The 16501-nt window shown below is 37.3% G+C and overlaps 1 pseudogene; it reads left to right on the top strand.

The window, feature by feature from the left end:
- The first annotated feature begins 363 nt into the window (after positions 1-363).
- On the top strand, positions 364-3601 carry LOC130590435 (uncharacterized; annotated as a pseudogene).
- Positions 3602-16501: the final 12900 nt, after the last annotated feature.

Here is a 16501-nt window from a genome sequence, read left to right as displayed (position 1 = left end):
ATATTTTTGGCCAGAGAGTGAATCGTATCTGTGTGGATGGAGGTTCACTGTCAACATCATGCCAAAGTCCACCATGATTGATTTTGGGGATCACTATGGAAGATCTTTCTGATAGTCGTCTAATGATCCAGGGGTTCAATTTGAACAGTCAGCGTGCCATAGGCATAATACGTCTTAACCTTGTGATGGGAGAGTTAACATCATCTACTCTCTTCCATGTCATAGATACAAAAACGTCATATAAAATGTTGCTTGGACGACCATGGTTACACGAAAATGGTAGTCGCATCAACCCTTCATCAGATCTGAAAATTTTATCGAGGAGGAGAGAAGAAAATAAATGGAGATGTAAAACCCTTTAGCATGACAGATTCGCACTTCGCCGATGCTAAGTTTTTTGAAGATGAAGAACCCTCGAGTGAAATGTTGCCATCTAAAATTCCTTCAACGGGAAAAAGGGGTACAAACAAAAATGGTGACATTCCATCGTCATCAAGCTCTAGGGAGTCAACCACCACTGAGATGCAACAACAAAAATACAAGGAAAATATAAAAGAAGTTGTTGCTCAACCCCTTAAAGCAATGAAGAATTCAGTAACTACTCCAGTTTTGCGATATATTCCTAAATCACATCGTAAGGAAGGGAATCACCTTTTGCAGGGCATCAGGTCATGAAAGTAGAGCCAAAGGAAGAAAAAAGAGTAGATGAGACTACTCTTTAATGTTTAAAGCAAGAAGTGGTTGTTCCTTTGCCTAGAGCCAACCACAATCAAATTGCTAAGCCTCCGACATCGGAATCTGTTGATCAATCTAGGAGAAAATGGCTTAACAAGGGTAAATTTGACCCAAACGCTTATAAGCTCTTGGCGAACTCTGGTTATGACTTCGAAAATCCAGCGTCCATGGGAAATGTTATGAGGTTGAGCCTCATGGAATCAATGACACACAAAAGAGATTACAAGAATATGGCGTTGAGGTACGTCCAACTAAAGTTGGTTTGGGATTTGAAGCTCCAACACCCATCAAAATTTCCGCACGCGTAGAGGGACAACTTCTTCTTCATAATATATTACTGCGGAGGAAGTCGAAGAAAATGAGGGTGAAGAAGGTGCGACCCAGCAAAAAATATCGGTCTTTGATCGAATACAGTCGCCTGTCATAAAGAACCATACATCAGTTTTTGACAGACTTGGTGGAAACGAGCTAAATGAAGGTGTGAAACGAAAAACACGAACACCCTTGCAAATTCTCGATTCTCTAAGAAGAAAGCATCTGTCTTTAAACGTCTTGGCGCATCGACCTCAATTGATAAACAACCAAGACAGTCGGTACTAAGTCGCATCACAAGAAGCAAAGATGAAGTCAAAGGCGAGGACGCACCTCAAAGTGTTATTCCATCTCGCATGAGGCGTACACAGGTAGTAGACATCATTGAACATACACCATTGAAAGCCAAAGGTCGTGTCATAGTGTTTACAAATCAAAGGAGTTCGCCTAGTCAAGAAAAAGAAAAGGATGTTGAATTTGTTTCTTCAAACCATATCACAGGGCATGAGGCTCCTGAAAGTGACGAGGAGATGGAAACAAATGAGGCTTCTAAAACTCTTGAAGATGGGGGCTAAGCCACCGTTGATGAGTTAAAAGAGTTAAACCTTGGAACTCAAGAAGAGCCACGCCCTGTCTACATCAGCGCTTCTCTTACCCAACAGGAAGAACAAAAATATTTCATGTTACTCTCTGACTATAAAGACGTATTTGCATGGAGCTATAAGGAGATGCCAGGACTCGACCTGAAAGTCGTTGTCCATCGTTTAGCCATCAAAAAGGGTGTCAGTCCAAAGAAGCAATCTCAAAGACGTTTCAGGCCAGAACTAATTCCTGAAATTGAGGCAGAAGTAAACAAGCTCATTGATGCAGGATTTATTCGTGAAGTCAAGTACCCTACTTGGATAGCAAACATTGTGCCAATACGAAAGAAAAATGGACAGTTACGAGTTTGTGTGGACTTCCGCGATTTGAATGAGGCGTGTCCAAAGGATGATTTCCCACTCCCCGTAACGGAAATCATGATTGATGCTACCATTGGTCATGAGGCTTTGTCATTTATGGATTGTACTGCTGGATACAATCAAATCCACATGGCTCCTTAAGATCAAGAAGCAACTACATTTCGTACCCCTAAAGGGATATTCTGTTACAAAGTTATGCCTTTCGGCTTGAAAAATGCCGGAGCTACGTATCAGCGTGCAATGCAGAAAATTTTCGAAGATATGATGCATCAAATTGTGGAATGCTACGTAGACGACTTGGTGGTAAAGTCTAAGAAGAAGGAGAATCATTTACATGACCTTCGTCAAGTCTTCGAAAGATTGCGAAAATGGAAATTAAAGATGAACCCTCTTAAGTGTGCTTTCGGCGTCACCTCAGAAAAGTTTCTAGGCTTCATTCTCAGGCACAGGGGCATTGAAATTGACCAAGTAAAGATTAAGGCCATCCAAGAGATGCCTGAACCTAAGAACCTCAAGGAGTTGCGTGGCCTTCAAGGGCGTCTCGCTTACATTCGAAGGTTTATTTCCAATTTGGCAGGCAGATGTCATCCTTTTAGTCATCTCATGAAAAAGGATGCCCCATTCAAATGGGATGACTCATGTAAAAAGGCCTTCGAAAGTATCAAGAAGTATTTGCCCTCGTCTTGGGGGCACCAATAAAAGGGAAACCACTCATCCTTTATATCGCAGCGCAGGAGCGATCCCTGGGGGGAATGTGTGCTCAAGAGCAAGAAGATCGTAAGGAGACAGCTTTTTATTTTCTAAGCCGAACTTTGGTGGGTGCTGAATTGAATTACTCCCCCATTGAAAAAATTTGCCTTGCTTTGATTTTTGCAATCCAAAAATTAAGACATTACATGCAAGCACATACAGTTCATGTCATCTCAAGGTCTGACCCAATAAAATACATTCTCTCAAGGCCCGTGTTGTCTGGCAGACTTGCAAAGTGGGCTATGCTTTTGAAACAATATGACATTGTGTATGTTCCGCAAAAGGCTGTCAAGGGGCAAGCGATAGCAGATTTTTTCGCGGACCACCCAGTCCCTGCAGAATGGGAGATATTAGATGATTTTCTAGGTGAAGACGTGTTTTTCATTGAAATACTCCCACCTTGGAAAGTGTATTTTGACGGCGCCGCTCGTCATGACGGTGCGGGAGCTGGAGTTGTCTTCATTTCTCCAGAAAAGTGTATACTGCCATACTCTTTTATGCTAACTCAACTATGCTCCAATAATATCGCTGAGTACCAAGCACTCATAATAGGCCTCCAAATGGCAATCGAAATGGGACTTAGAGATTTAGACATTCACGGGGACTCCCAATTGGTCCTAAAACAACTATCAGGTGAATACGAAGTAAAAAAGAATGATCTAATCCCTTATCAAAGGCAAGCATCACAATTGCTTGACAAACTCGATACCGTCAAGTTAGAACATGTTCCAAGGAGTGCCAACAAGATGGCTGACGCGCTAGCTGGGCTTGCAACCACTTTGGCACTGGGGGCAGAAGAAAGAATGTATGTACCCGTTGCAAACAATGGTTGTTACTCATGATGACGATGGTGTTGACAATATGCTGAAGAAGTCGACATAATCTCTGTCTATCAAATCGACAAAGAAGATTGCGTCAACCAATTATTGATTATTTGGAACATGAAAAATTGCCAAGTGATCCAAAACATAAGACAGAAATTCGTCGTCGAGCCTCACGGTTTATATATTATAAGGGGACTCTCTATCGACGATCCTTTCATGGTCTTTGGTTAAGATGTCTTGGAGATGAAGAAGCAAAACAAACCATGGAGGAAGCTCACTTTGGAGTCTGTGGCGCTCATCAGTCAGGTCCAAAACTACATGACCGTATTAAAAGAATGGGTTACTATTGGCCAACTGTTGAACCCTAGTTTTGATAATGACAAAGAAACAAAGGAACAAACTAAGTAGTGAACTAATGATTTATTTAAGTGTATGGTGTTTAAGGTATCGATAAAAGGAACTGGGAGAATACGAAGTCAATGAAGAAGTCAAGAGAGGATTTCAAAGGCTAAGTAAAGAAGTTTCTATGTTGATACTGGAGCAAGCATTGGATCAAGAAGAATAGAAGCTAGGCGTTTTATTTTCTAGTTCCAATGTAAAGGAACAAAGAAAGAATGGTAAGGAACTGTGGCAGTATTTGAGAATGAGGTTTGTTCCTTGTAAGGAACAAACTAAGTGGCACTACGAATATGTTAAAGGAACTGTAATAAAAGGAACTAGACTTAGGCGTCTAATATGAACGGTTAAAAATATTGAGTAAGTCATGCCTAATTATAGGAAATTAGTTATCTAATTTCAAATGATAAAATCAGTTTTAAAAAGAAAATCTGTTTGAAAAGATTTATTTTTCGGAAAATAAGAAAATAAATATCCGGTTGTTAGAAAGATTTTATTTAAAGATATTATTTTCTTAAAGATTAAAATTCAGTTTAAAGATAAAAAGAGTTTATAAAACTGATTTTCGGATAAGCTCAAGGAACTCCTATTACTTAGGAGTAATGGCTTATTATCCACGTTCATTTATAGTTCATGGGATCATGGGACATGATGTAAACGTGTTCCTTAGGGGAAGGAACATCATGGGTAAATGGATTAAACTGTACTCTATTAATCCCACGTTCTTCATGATTAACACTATAAATATAGAAGTCTAGATAAGTTCCAAATGTGTCTGACTAAGTAATTAAGTGAGTTTAACTTATTAAGTGTCAGTGCCTTCATTCTCTCATAATAGCCATTTGTTCTTTGCCTTCTTACTCTAATTCCACTAAGCTTATTTCGATCAATTGTATTTTGGTTTTTGGGGTAAGGGAACTTTGAGTGAAGTTCTGTAAGAAAGGCTTTGAGTGAAGCTTGTATGTGTGAGAAAACTTCGAGTGAAGTTGAGAGGAACTGCTGTTAAGGGAACAGTGGTTCAGGAACTTGAGTTTAGGAACTCAAGGTGGCTCGAGTTAGAATTAGGTTGTAACAAGTTGTTTGGCCTAATTAGTGAAAGTGTTGAGTTTAAAATCCCTAGTGGTCGAGGTTGTTTCTTCTTGTTGGGCCCAAGAAGTTTTTCCTCGTAAAAATCCCTTGTGTTCCTTTAGCTTGTTTATTCGTTTAAGTTTTAATTTCCGCAAAAAGTTACGTTTATTTCTACACCTACAATTCACCCCCCCTCTTGTAGTGTTCCTAGGGAAATAACAATTGGTATCAGAGCTAGAACTCACGTAAGATAGGAAACCCTATTGAGAAAAAGATCCAAGGAACAATGAATACCACCGAGAAACTTGAAGAAGGTTATTCCACTCAAAGGCCTCCTATGTTCAATGGGAAGTACTACAACTATTGGAAGAACCGCATGGAGATATTCATCAAGGCTGAAAACTATCAGGTATGGAGAGTCATTGAAGTTGGTGATTTCGAAGTCACAACTACAAATGACAAAAATGAGGTAACTCTTAAACCCCTCTCTGATTATGACAAATCTGATTTTGAAAAAATGGAAGTAAATGCCATGGCTATTAAATATTGCATTGTGGACTTGGACCCCATGAACATAATAGGATCATGGGATGCAAATCCGCAAAGCAAATATGGGATTTACTAGAAGTAACCCACGAAGGAACTAATGAAGTTAAAAGATCGAAAATTGATTTACTTATGAATCAATATGAACTGTTCTGCATGAAATCCAAAGAAAGCATCCGAGACATGTTTACTCGTTTTACTAACATTATAAATGAGTTGGCTTCTCTTGGAAAGTTTATTTCATCTGAGGAACAGGTTCGAAAGGTTCTTAGGAGTCTTCCTAAGGACAGATGGATGGCTAAAGTCACTGCTCTTCAAGAAACAAAAGACTTCACTAAGTTCAACTTAGAACAGCTGGCAGGGTCACTTATGACTCATGAGCTTCACCTTGATACTGAATATGGTGAAAGCTCCAAATCAAAATCAATTGCTCTCAAAGCAGATGATGAAGATGATTCGGACTCTGAAGAAGAAGAAGCAGCCCTCATGGTTCGAAAATTTCGAAAGATGTACAGGAACATGAAGAATGGAAACTTCAAAGGTAAAACTAAGAAATTTTCTAACAAAGCTGCTTGTCATAAATGTGGAAGTACAGATCACTTCATCAAGAATGTCCTCTTTGGGAAAAGACAAAACCAAAGAAAGGAACAAGGAACGCTTTGCTGAAAGGAACAAAGAATCAAAAGCACCTTTCTCTAAGGCAAATGTGCGCAAAGCTATGATAGCTGCTTGGGGAGATTCAGAGACGGAAGAAGAAGAGGAACAACCAACTGAAGAAACAGCAAACCTTTGCCTCATGGCAAACACTGACGAAAAAGAAGATGAAGAAAAATTGAGGTAAGTCAACATGGACTTGAGTCAGAACTAGATGGTAAAACTAGGACTGAAATATATGATCTTCTTTATGATGCAATTCTTGAATGTAGAGATGAACGTGAAAAACGTGAACAAACGGAACAAGCCTTAAAGTTTGCAAGGAACACATAGAATGGCTTAAGAAAATGAGAAGATGTCGAAACTAGATTTTTGATTTTTTGATAAAAACTTAAAAATCAAAGAATTTTATGAGAGTTTGAAAAATGAAAATTATCTAATTAATTTAGAGATTTCACACTTGAAGGAATTTGTCCCTGTTCTGAGTTCCTTTGATATAAGATCAACCCCTTTGAAAGGATACAGATCTGAGATTGAAAAAATAAATAAAGAGAAAAATATTTTAAAGGAACAGATCTGTAATCTTAAAAAGGAACTGGTTGTCGCAAGGAACAGAGGCAAAATCATGAAAGTTCCTAAGTGGATTGAGAAACCACAGACCAAAAGGAAGGAAGGTCTTGGTTTTGAAAACTACAAGAAAAGGAACAAGACAAAGAAATATGTTGATCTACCTAGTGATAAGTTCTGTATGTATTGTGGCAAGGTAGGTCATTACATAAATCAATGTCAATAAAATCTGAGATGATTGGGAAAAATGTGACAATAAGTAAGAAAAAATGGGTTGTCAAAACAAATCCTAGTCAAGAACAGGAACCCACGAAAGATGGGGTTCCTTCAACTAACAACTAGTTGATTTTTGCAGGTTGGAGTGAGGGGAACAACACTTGGTATCTCGATAGTGGTTGTTCCAAGCACATGACAGGAGACAAAACGAAGTTTCTCTCACTCACAACCTATGAAGGTGGCAGTGTAACATTTGGTGATAATAAGAAAGGTAACATTGTTGCTATGGGTAAGGTCGGTAAGTCACCATTACACTCCATTGAAAATGTATTTTTAGTTGAAGGTCTAAAACATAATCTATTAAGCATTTCTCAATTCTGTGACAAAGGAAATACTGTAAAATTTGATAAGAAAAATGCTTAATCATCAACATTAAAACTAAGAAGGTTATTTTGGAAGGAACAAGGAAAGGGAACACATACATTGTGGATCTAGACCTTGTTCCTCAAATCAATTTAACTTGTCTTAGTGTTATTGAAGATGATTCACTTCTATGGCACAAGCGTCTAGGACATGCTAGCTTTTCATTACTTGAGAAACTTAGATCAAAAGACCTTGTTTTAGGATTACCATCCATAAAATTTCATATTGATCAAGTTTGTGATGCATGTGCACGAGGTAAACAAGTAAGATCCTCTTTCAAATCTAAAACGATTGTAAGTACCACTAAACCATTAGAGTTAATTCATATGGACTTATGTGGACCCATGAGAATTCAAAGCAGAAGTGGAAAGAGGTATGTACTTGTGATTGTAGATGACTACTCTAGGTACACTTGGGTTATTTTTCTCCTAGTAAAGATGAAACTTATGATGAGTTCCTTGTCTTTGCTAAAAGAGTTCAAAACCTAAGTGGACATAAAATAATGCACATTAGATCAGATCATGGCAAGGAATTCGAAAATTATAAATTTGATGATAAGCAGAGATAATGGCCTAGATCATAATTTTTCTGCCCCTAGAACACCACAACAAAATGGTGTTGTAGAAAGGAAAAATAGAACTTTGGAGGAAATGTCTAGAACCATGTTAATTGCTAGTGAACTTCCAAGGAACTTTTGGGCTGAAGCTGTTAATACTGCTTGTCACATAATTAATCGTGCCATGATGAGACCTATCATTAATAAAACTCCTTATGAACTTTATTGGAAAGAAACCAAACATCACCTATTTTAGAACATTTGGATGCAAATGTTATGTGCATAATAATGGAAAAGATAATCTTGGAAAATTTGATGCAAGGAGTGATGAAGCAACATTTTTAGGATACTCCTCACATAGTAAAGCTTATAGAGTATATAACAAGAGAACTATGTGTGTTGAAGAAAGCATTCATGTAATCTTTGATGAATCTGACAAACATAATCCAAGCATACAGGTTGATGACTATGAGATAGGGTTAGCACAACCAGACAAGGAACACAGATTCACAAGAAGAAGAAGAAGTGAAAGAGGAAAGGAACGAGGAATTGAAAATAATGAATCAATGATGTTCCTGTTCCTCAAGGAGGAGAAGAATGCTCTTGTTCCTCTAAATGAAGGAACTGAGTCCACCGAGGCTAACAGAGGAACAACTGAGCAGAGTTCCTCGACCACTCAAGGAACTCATGAGGAACAACATGTTCCTATAAGAGAGTTTCAACCAAAACCTTGGAGATTACAAAAGTCACATCCTGTGGAACTCATAATCAGCGACATATCCAAAGGTACGCAAACTAGATCTCAGTTAAGGAACTTTTGTGCATTTCATGCGTTCCTATCAATGATGGAACCAAGAAATCATGAAGAAGCCTTAACTGACTCTGATTGGATTATGCAATGCAAGCTGAATTAAATGAGTTTGAAAGAAACAAGGTATGGCATCTAGTTCCTTCATCTAAACAACAAAAAGTAATTGGCTTAAAATGGGTGTTTAGAAACAAACTAGATGAATATGGAACCATTGTAAGAAACAAAGCTAGACTTGTAGTAAAAGGTTATAACCAACAAGAAGGAATTGATTATGAAGAAACCTTTGCTCCTGTAGCTAGATTAGAAGCCATTAGAATTTAATTGCATTTGCTGCTTACATGGGATTCAAATTATATCAAATGGATGTTAAGTGTGCATTTTTAAATGGCTATCTAAACGAAGATGTATATGTTGAACAACCCCCTGGTTTGAAAATAATAATCTCCCAAATCATGTCTACAAGCTTGATAAAGCTCTTTATGGGTTAAAACAAGCACCTAGATCATGGTATGAGAGATTATCAAAGTTCCTTTTAGAAAACAATTTAAAAGAGGAAAGGTTGATAAAACCTTGTTCCTAAAATCTAAAGGAACTGATATTTTGCTTGTTCAAATATATGTTGATGACATCATATTCGGAGCTACTAATGAAACATTGTGCAAAGAATTCTCAAGTCTCATGAGCAATGAATTTGAAATGAGTATGATGGGTGAGTTAAATTTCTTTCTTGGACTACAAATCAAACAAACTGAAAAAGGTATAATTGTTCACCAACAAAAATACATAAAGGAACTATTAAAGAAATATGGCCTCGAAAATTCAAAGATAAATCACACTCCTATGGGAACTTCAACTAGATTAGATGAAGACTCCATAGGAACAAGTGTTGATCAAACAAAATAAGAGGAATGATTGGTTCACTTTTGTATCTAACTGCTAGTCGTCCAGACATAGCTTTCAGTGTTGGTTTGTGTGCTAGATTTCAAGCAAATCCAAAGGAGTCTCACCTCACTGCTGTGAAGAGAATTCTTAGATATCTTAAAGGAACAGATGATCTTGGACTCTACTATCCAAGAAGTGATACATTCGAACTAAAAGGATATGCAGATGCAGATTATGCTGGAGATCTTGTAAATAGGAAAAGCACCTCAGGTATGGCACAATTCCTTGGTCATAGTTTAGTTTCTTGGAGTACCAAGAAACAAAACACAGTTGCTTTATCCACTGCTGAAGCAGAATATGTAGCTGCTGCTGCATGTTGCTCTCAAATGCTTTGGATAAAACAACAACTTAGTGACTATGGAATAAACTTTGAATGTGTTCCTATTTATTGTGACAATACAAGTGCTATAGTATTCTAAAGATCCAGTGCATCATTCTAGAGTAAAGCATATACATATAGACATCACTTTTTAAGAGAAAATTTGAAAAAGGTTTGATAAACTTGAGTTTTGTCAAACTGATTATCAGATTGCTGATATCCTAACTAAGCCTTTGCAAAGAGATAGATATGAAAATTAAGGCTTGAGTTAGGTTAATAAAAATTAAGTGATTGTTCCTATGTCAATTCCCCCATGTTTGAATCAATTTGAGTGACTTTGTGTGCTAAAAATAATTGTGTTTAATTGCCTAAGACCATTGCAAATTGGAATGTTGCAAAACATAAACATGAAGTCAAAGAAATAAACAACTCACAAATGTCACATAATACTCCCCTTACTGTTCCTAAGGTCAAGAAACATGCATATATGAAGGAATTGATATGTAGCATTAGTTGTTCCTATAGCACAAGTTCCTTAGCATTTATTTTCTTTCAAAAATTAAAATTCATAAAAATCCGAAAAATCCGAAAAATCCCAAAAATAAGGGGAACCAGTTTAATTAAATCTTGGTTCTTTTATCTTTTCGTTTTCTTCTTTTATTTTTATTTTTATTTTTTTTGCTTTATTTCTTTCCCGCGTGTCATAATTACTATTACATGCAAAACTTCCTTCTTAATTCATCTAAGAAACCGTGTTCCTCTCAACGCTTCATCTTCACCAAACCGAAACCTCATCACACCCTTTGATACTCCATAAAAACCTCCAAACCTTCACAAATCATGGCAAAAACTTCAAGAAACTCCCTTTTCCAACACCAAAAACAACCGACACTTCAAAAATGGAAATTTCTTCATCTCCAACAAAAAACCTTGAAACCGACATAATTCAAGAAAACCCCATAGAGGAACAGCAATTAAAATCTCCTAGAAGGAGCATGGAGAAGAAAATTGATTGGGGAAGATGATGAAGAAGAAACCCCGGAACAATCTCAGGGGGAAGAAGAAGAAATGCACCTGTTCCTTCCAAAGGAACTGTTTCTTCGTCTTCCAAAAAAGGGTCGAACGAAGTGAATCTAGGTATGTTTGGGTTTTGCGTCGATTTAGAATGGGAATAAAAATAGAATTTCAAGAATTAACCTCCATTCTAAAGGAACAAGGCATGGAATTCTTGTTTGAATTCGCCTTTAATAATGCTCTTGTTCCTCTAGCTATGGAAGAGTTTTGTGCAAATTTTGTTAATACTAATGGAACTTGCACAATTGAGGTTAGAGGAAAGAAAATAAGGTTTAATCAAGCAACTTTAAGCAAAGTATGGGAAGTTCCTTGCAAAGGAACTGATTTGTATTTTAAAAGGAAAGGAACTGTTTCCTTTCCGAATTTTCCTCAAGACAAAATCTTAGAATATTTTGGAGGAACAGCTGGCCAAAACAAACTTAACCATAACCTACTCTCTCCCCTTCACAAAGCTGTTTAACTTGGTTTGGAGAGCACTCATTCCTCGAACTGAAAAGAGGAATGAAGTGGTCTCTTGGATATGTGTTACATGTTTTGCTTGGACCACACATACAAATCAATTTCCCTTCCCTCTTCATTCAACATTTAACCCACTGTATTGAGAACATTGTGTATTGGTACGGTGCCTTGATAACTTCTTACTTCATCATTTGAAGTAAGACTTACGGGTTGGACCACATAGGAGTCAAACAAGGGAACATCTTGAATGAGAAGACCCTAAATGGACTTGGCTTGTCTGTCCAAGAAGGTGTTCTCATTCAAGGAAGAAATGGCTTCCAGTTCCTCAGGAAAAAGAAAACTGCCCAACTGGACTTAGAAGAGGATAATGATGTAATCTTGGATAACCTGTTCCTAACCGGAGGAACCAAACCTAAGAGGCGCAAACACATTGCCATAAGCCTAAACCCTCTGTTCCTTGAGAGTGAGAAGAGCACTCGTGAAAAATTGCTCCGTTCCTGTTCCTTCCAACAGAGGACTCTCCTTTAGTCCTTTCGGATAATGAGGAACAGGTACCCTCACTCTCAAGGAACCTACCCCACCATCTCCCAAACTCTCTGTTCCTTTCACAAAATACCCTCCATTTCACCTTCTCCTTCTCTGTTCCTTCAGTTTTGAGCAGTTGAAGGATGAAATAAAAGGCCAAATCCTTTTGCTTCCACCTCCACAACTCTTCCACCCACACCACCATTTCTTCCTCCCATTTATCACCCTTCACCTTCTGTTTCCATTCCTGGAACAGATGAGCCTTCCACTCAAACCCCTCCAGTTCCTTCACAAACCCCCATCTGCCTCTAGTTCCAAGGGTAAGGAACAGGAAATCCGGATGAATCTAACTGGGTTAATGAAGTCTGCCTTCCTGCACAACATATGATAAATTTTACAATCATCTTCATTGGACTTTGGATGCCAAAACTGATACTATGATAAGTCTTATGAAGAATTGAGTGATACGTGGTTGCGCAGCAAAAGAAGATGGACTCTATGGCTCGCCTTGGAGGAGCTGAAGGAACAGGTTGTCAATCATGGGGTGGTGATGAAAAATTGGAGGATGTGGTTGAAGAAGAAGTTGTAGAGGAACACCATTCCCCTTCCCTTTCTTAGTTTTTTTTTGTTGTTCCTGTTTCTTTCATCAAGGAACACAACTTTTGTTTTTCCTTTTTCTTTTCTTTCTTTTTTGTTATGGAACAAGTGCTATATAATCAATGACTTTTGCTATATTGTCTATGTTTCTAAATGTTTGCATAATTTCTTCCTTGGAATGGCTAGTATTATGTGATTGATGTTTGAGCAAGTTTACTCTTTGATTTTCTAACTTAACCACTAATGGTGCTTTGATTGGTCTTAAGGTGTTAAATCAATTCATCAATTCATGCAGAGTCTATTCTTTTTGAGGATGACAAAGGGGGAAAAGGATTTAAGGAACAAACTGTACATAAACTTAAAAAAATGAAAATTGAAAAAATTAAAAAATTGGATAAGGTAAATGAAAAATCAAAAATAGGTTAAGGTAAATGAAAAATCAAAACTTCAGTTACTACATAATTGTGTTTTATTTTTCATTTTCTTCTTTATGTTTTTAATTTCATTCACTTATATTATTTGTTATTTTCCTTAGTTTGTACCTTTGTTGTCATCATCAAAAAGGGGGAAATTGTTGAACCCTAGTTTTGATAATGACAAAGAAACAAAGGAACAAACTAAGTAGTGAACTAATGAATTATTTAAGTGTATGGTGTTAAGGTATCAAGCAAGGAACTGGGAGAATACGAAGTCAATGAAGAAGTCAAGAGAGGATTTCAAAGGCTAAGTAAAGAAGTTTCTATGTTGATACTGGAGCAAGCATTGGATCAAGAAAATAGAAGCTAGGCGTTTTATTTTCTAGTTCCAATGTAAAGGAACAAAGAAAGAATGGTAAGGAACTGTGGCAGAATTTGAGAATGAGCGTTTGTTCCTTGTAAGGAACAAACTAGTGGCACTTACGAAATATGTTAAAGGAACTGTAATAAAAGGAACTAGACTTAGGCGTGTATATGTAACGGTTAAAAGATAATGGAGTAAGTCATGCCTAATTATAGGAAATTAGTTATTTCTAATTTCAAATGATAAAATCAGTTTTAAAAAGAAAATCTGTTTTGAAAAGATTTTATTTTTCGGAAAATAAGAAAATAAATATCCGGTTGTTAGAAAGATTTTATTTAAAGATATTATTTTCTTAAAGATTAAAATTCAGTTTAAAGATAAAAAGAGTTTTAAAAACTGATTTTCGGATAATGCTCAAGGAACTCCTATTATTAGGAGTAATGGCTTATTATCCACGTTCATTTATAGTTCATGGGATCATGGGACATGATGTAAACGTGTTCCTTAGGGGAAGGAACATCATGGGTAAATGGATTAAACTGTACTCTATTAATCCCACGTTCTTCATGATTACACTATAAATATAGAAGTCTAGATAAGTTCCAAATTGTGTCTGACTAAGTAATTAAGTGAGTTTAACTTATTAAGTGTCAGTGCCTTCATTCTCTCATAATAGCCATTTGTTCTTTGCCTTCTTACTCTAATTCCACTAAGCTTATTTCGATCAATTGTATTTTGGTTTTTGGGGTAAGGGAACTTTGAGTGAAGTTCTGTAAGAGAAAGGCTTTGAGTGAAGCTTGTATGTGTGAGAAAACTTCGAGTGAAGTTGAGAGGAACTGCTGTTAAGGGAACAGTGGTTCAGGAACTTGAGTTTAGGAACTCAAGGTGTGGCTCGAGTTAGAATTAGGTTGTAACAAGTTGTTTGGCCTAATTAGTGAAAGTGTTGAGTTTAAAATCCCTAGTGGTCGAGGTTGTTTCTTCTTGTTGGGCCCAAGAATTTTTCCTCGTAAAAATCCCTTGTGTTCCTTTAGTTTGTTTATTCGTTTAAGTTTTAATTTCCGCAAAAAGTTACGTTTATTTCTACACCTACAATTCACCCCCCTCTTGTAGTGTTCCTAGGGAAATAACACCAACCATGGTACAAGATAGCATGGACTATGCAACGAAATGTGAAGCTTGCCAATTTCACGCTAACTTCATTCAACAACCTCCAGAGCCATTGCACCCCACAGTCGCATCCTGGCCATTTGAAGCATGAGGACTCGACGTAGTCGGCCCAATTACACCAAAGTCATCTGCTGGGCAAGCGTATATTTTGGCAGCGAATGATTATTTTTCTAAGTGGGAAGAAGCCATCCCCCTACGTGAAGTGAAAAAAGAAAATGTTGTTGACTTCATTCGTACTCACATCATCTATAGATATGGTGTACCCCAACGAATTGTCACGGACAATGGAACACCATTTTACAATAAGTTGATGAAAAACTTACGTGAGAAGTTTATATTCACAAACATAATCATCAATGTACAATGCACCTGCGAATGGTTTAGCTGAAGCGTTCAACAAGACACTTTGTAGTTTATTGAGCAAAGTGGTTGCGAAGTCCAAACGTGATTGGCATGAAAGAATAGGGGAAGCTTTATGGGCATATAGAACGACATATAAATCAGCCACACAGTCAACCCCATACTCGTTGGTGTATGGCATTGAGGCCGTTGTCCCCCTGGAACTTCAAATTCCATCATTGCGAATTGCCATACAAGAAGGCTTGACGTCTGATGAAAATGAGAAACTCCGACTTGCTGAGTTGGAGGCGCTTGACGAAAAAAGACTCCAAGCACAACAAAAATCTGAGTGCTACCAAGCTCGCCTGTCACGCGCTTTCAATAAGAAAGTTCGACCTCGCTCCTTTCAAGTTGGAGACATGGTCCTAGCAATTAAGAGACCCATCATTATTTCTCGCAAGACGGGAAGTAAATTCAGTTCTAAATGGGATGGTCCATACGTTGTCAAAGAGGTATACACTAATGGAGCCTATAAAATTGTTGACGCTGACGGATTATGGGTGGGGCTTATCAACAGCAAGTTCCTGAAGCGCTACTACTCATAAGAAGTAAGAGCATTGTCAACTCCTAAGCAAGAGGATAAACTGCATATGTTGAAAGAAACATACGTACCTTTGAACTACGTTTGCTTGATCTTGTAAAAGCAATTTGTTGACATTTTACAAGTACGTAGGCAGCTAGGGTAACATAAAAATTACTCGAGTGCAGCCACACCACACCAAAACAAAAAAAAAACCAAATATTGTAATACTCCTGGCCCGCAAGAGTATAAATTGTGAACGGCGAAACAAAAAAAAACAAAAAAAAAACAAATATTGTAATACTCCTGGCCCGCAAGGGTATAAATTGTGAACGGCGAAACAAAAAAAAACAAAAAAAACAAATATTGTAATACTCCTAGCCCGCAAGACTATAAACTGTGGACGGCGAAACAAAAAAAAAATTGTAATACTCCTGGCCCGCAAGAGTATAAATTGTGAACGGCGAAACAAAAACAAAAAAATTGTAATACTCCTGGCCCGCAAGAGTATAAATTGTGAACGGCGAAACAAAAAAAAAAAAAAAAAATTGTAATACTCCTAGCCCGCAAGAGTATATACTGTGAACAGCGAAACAAAAACAAAAAAAAATTCTAACTCCCAAGCAAGAGTCTAAACTGCACAACAAAAGATTCTAACTCCCAACCAAGAGTCTAAACTGCACACCAAAAAATTCTAACTCCCAACCAAGAGTCTAAACTGCACACCAAAAAATTCTAACTCCCAAAGCAAGAGTCTAGACTGCACACCAAAAAATTCTAACTCCCAAGCAAGAGTCTAAACTGCACACCAACAAAAAAAAATTATAACTCCCAAGCAAGAGTCTAAATTGCACACAAAAAAAAAAAATTTAACTCCTAGCCCACAAGAATGCAAATAG

Source organism: Beta vulgaris, chromosome 2, assembly GCF_026745355.1.
Source record: "Beta vulgaris subsp. vulgaris cultivar EL10 chromosome 2, EL10.2, whole genome shotgun sequence".
NCBI classification, from domain to species: Eukaryota; Viridiplantae; Streptophyta; class Magnoliopsida; order Caryophyllales; family Amaranthaceae; genus Beta; species Beta vulgaris.
Note: the sequence above shows the minus strand (reverse complement) of the source record. Positions and strands in the feature narration are given on the sequence as shown.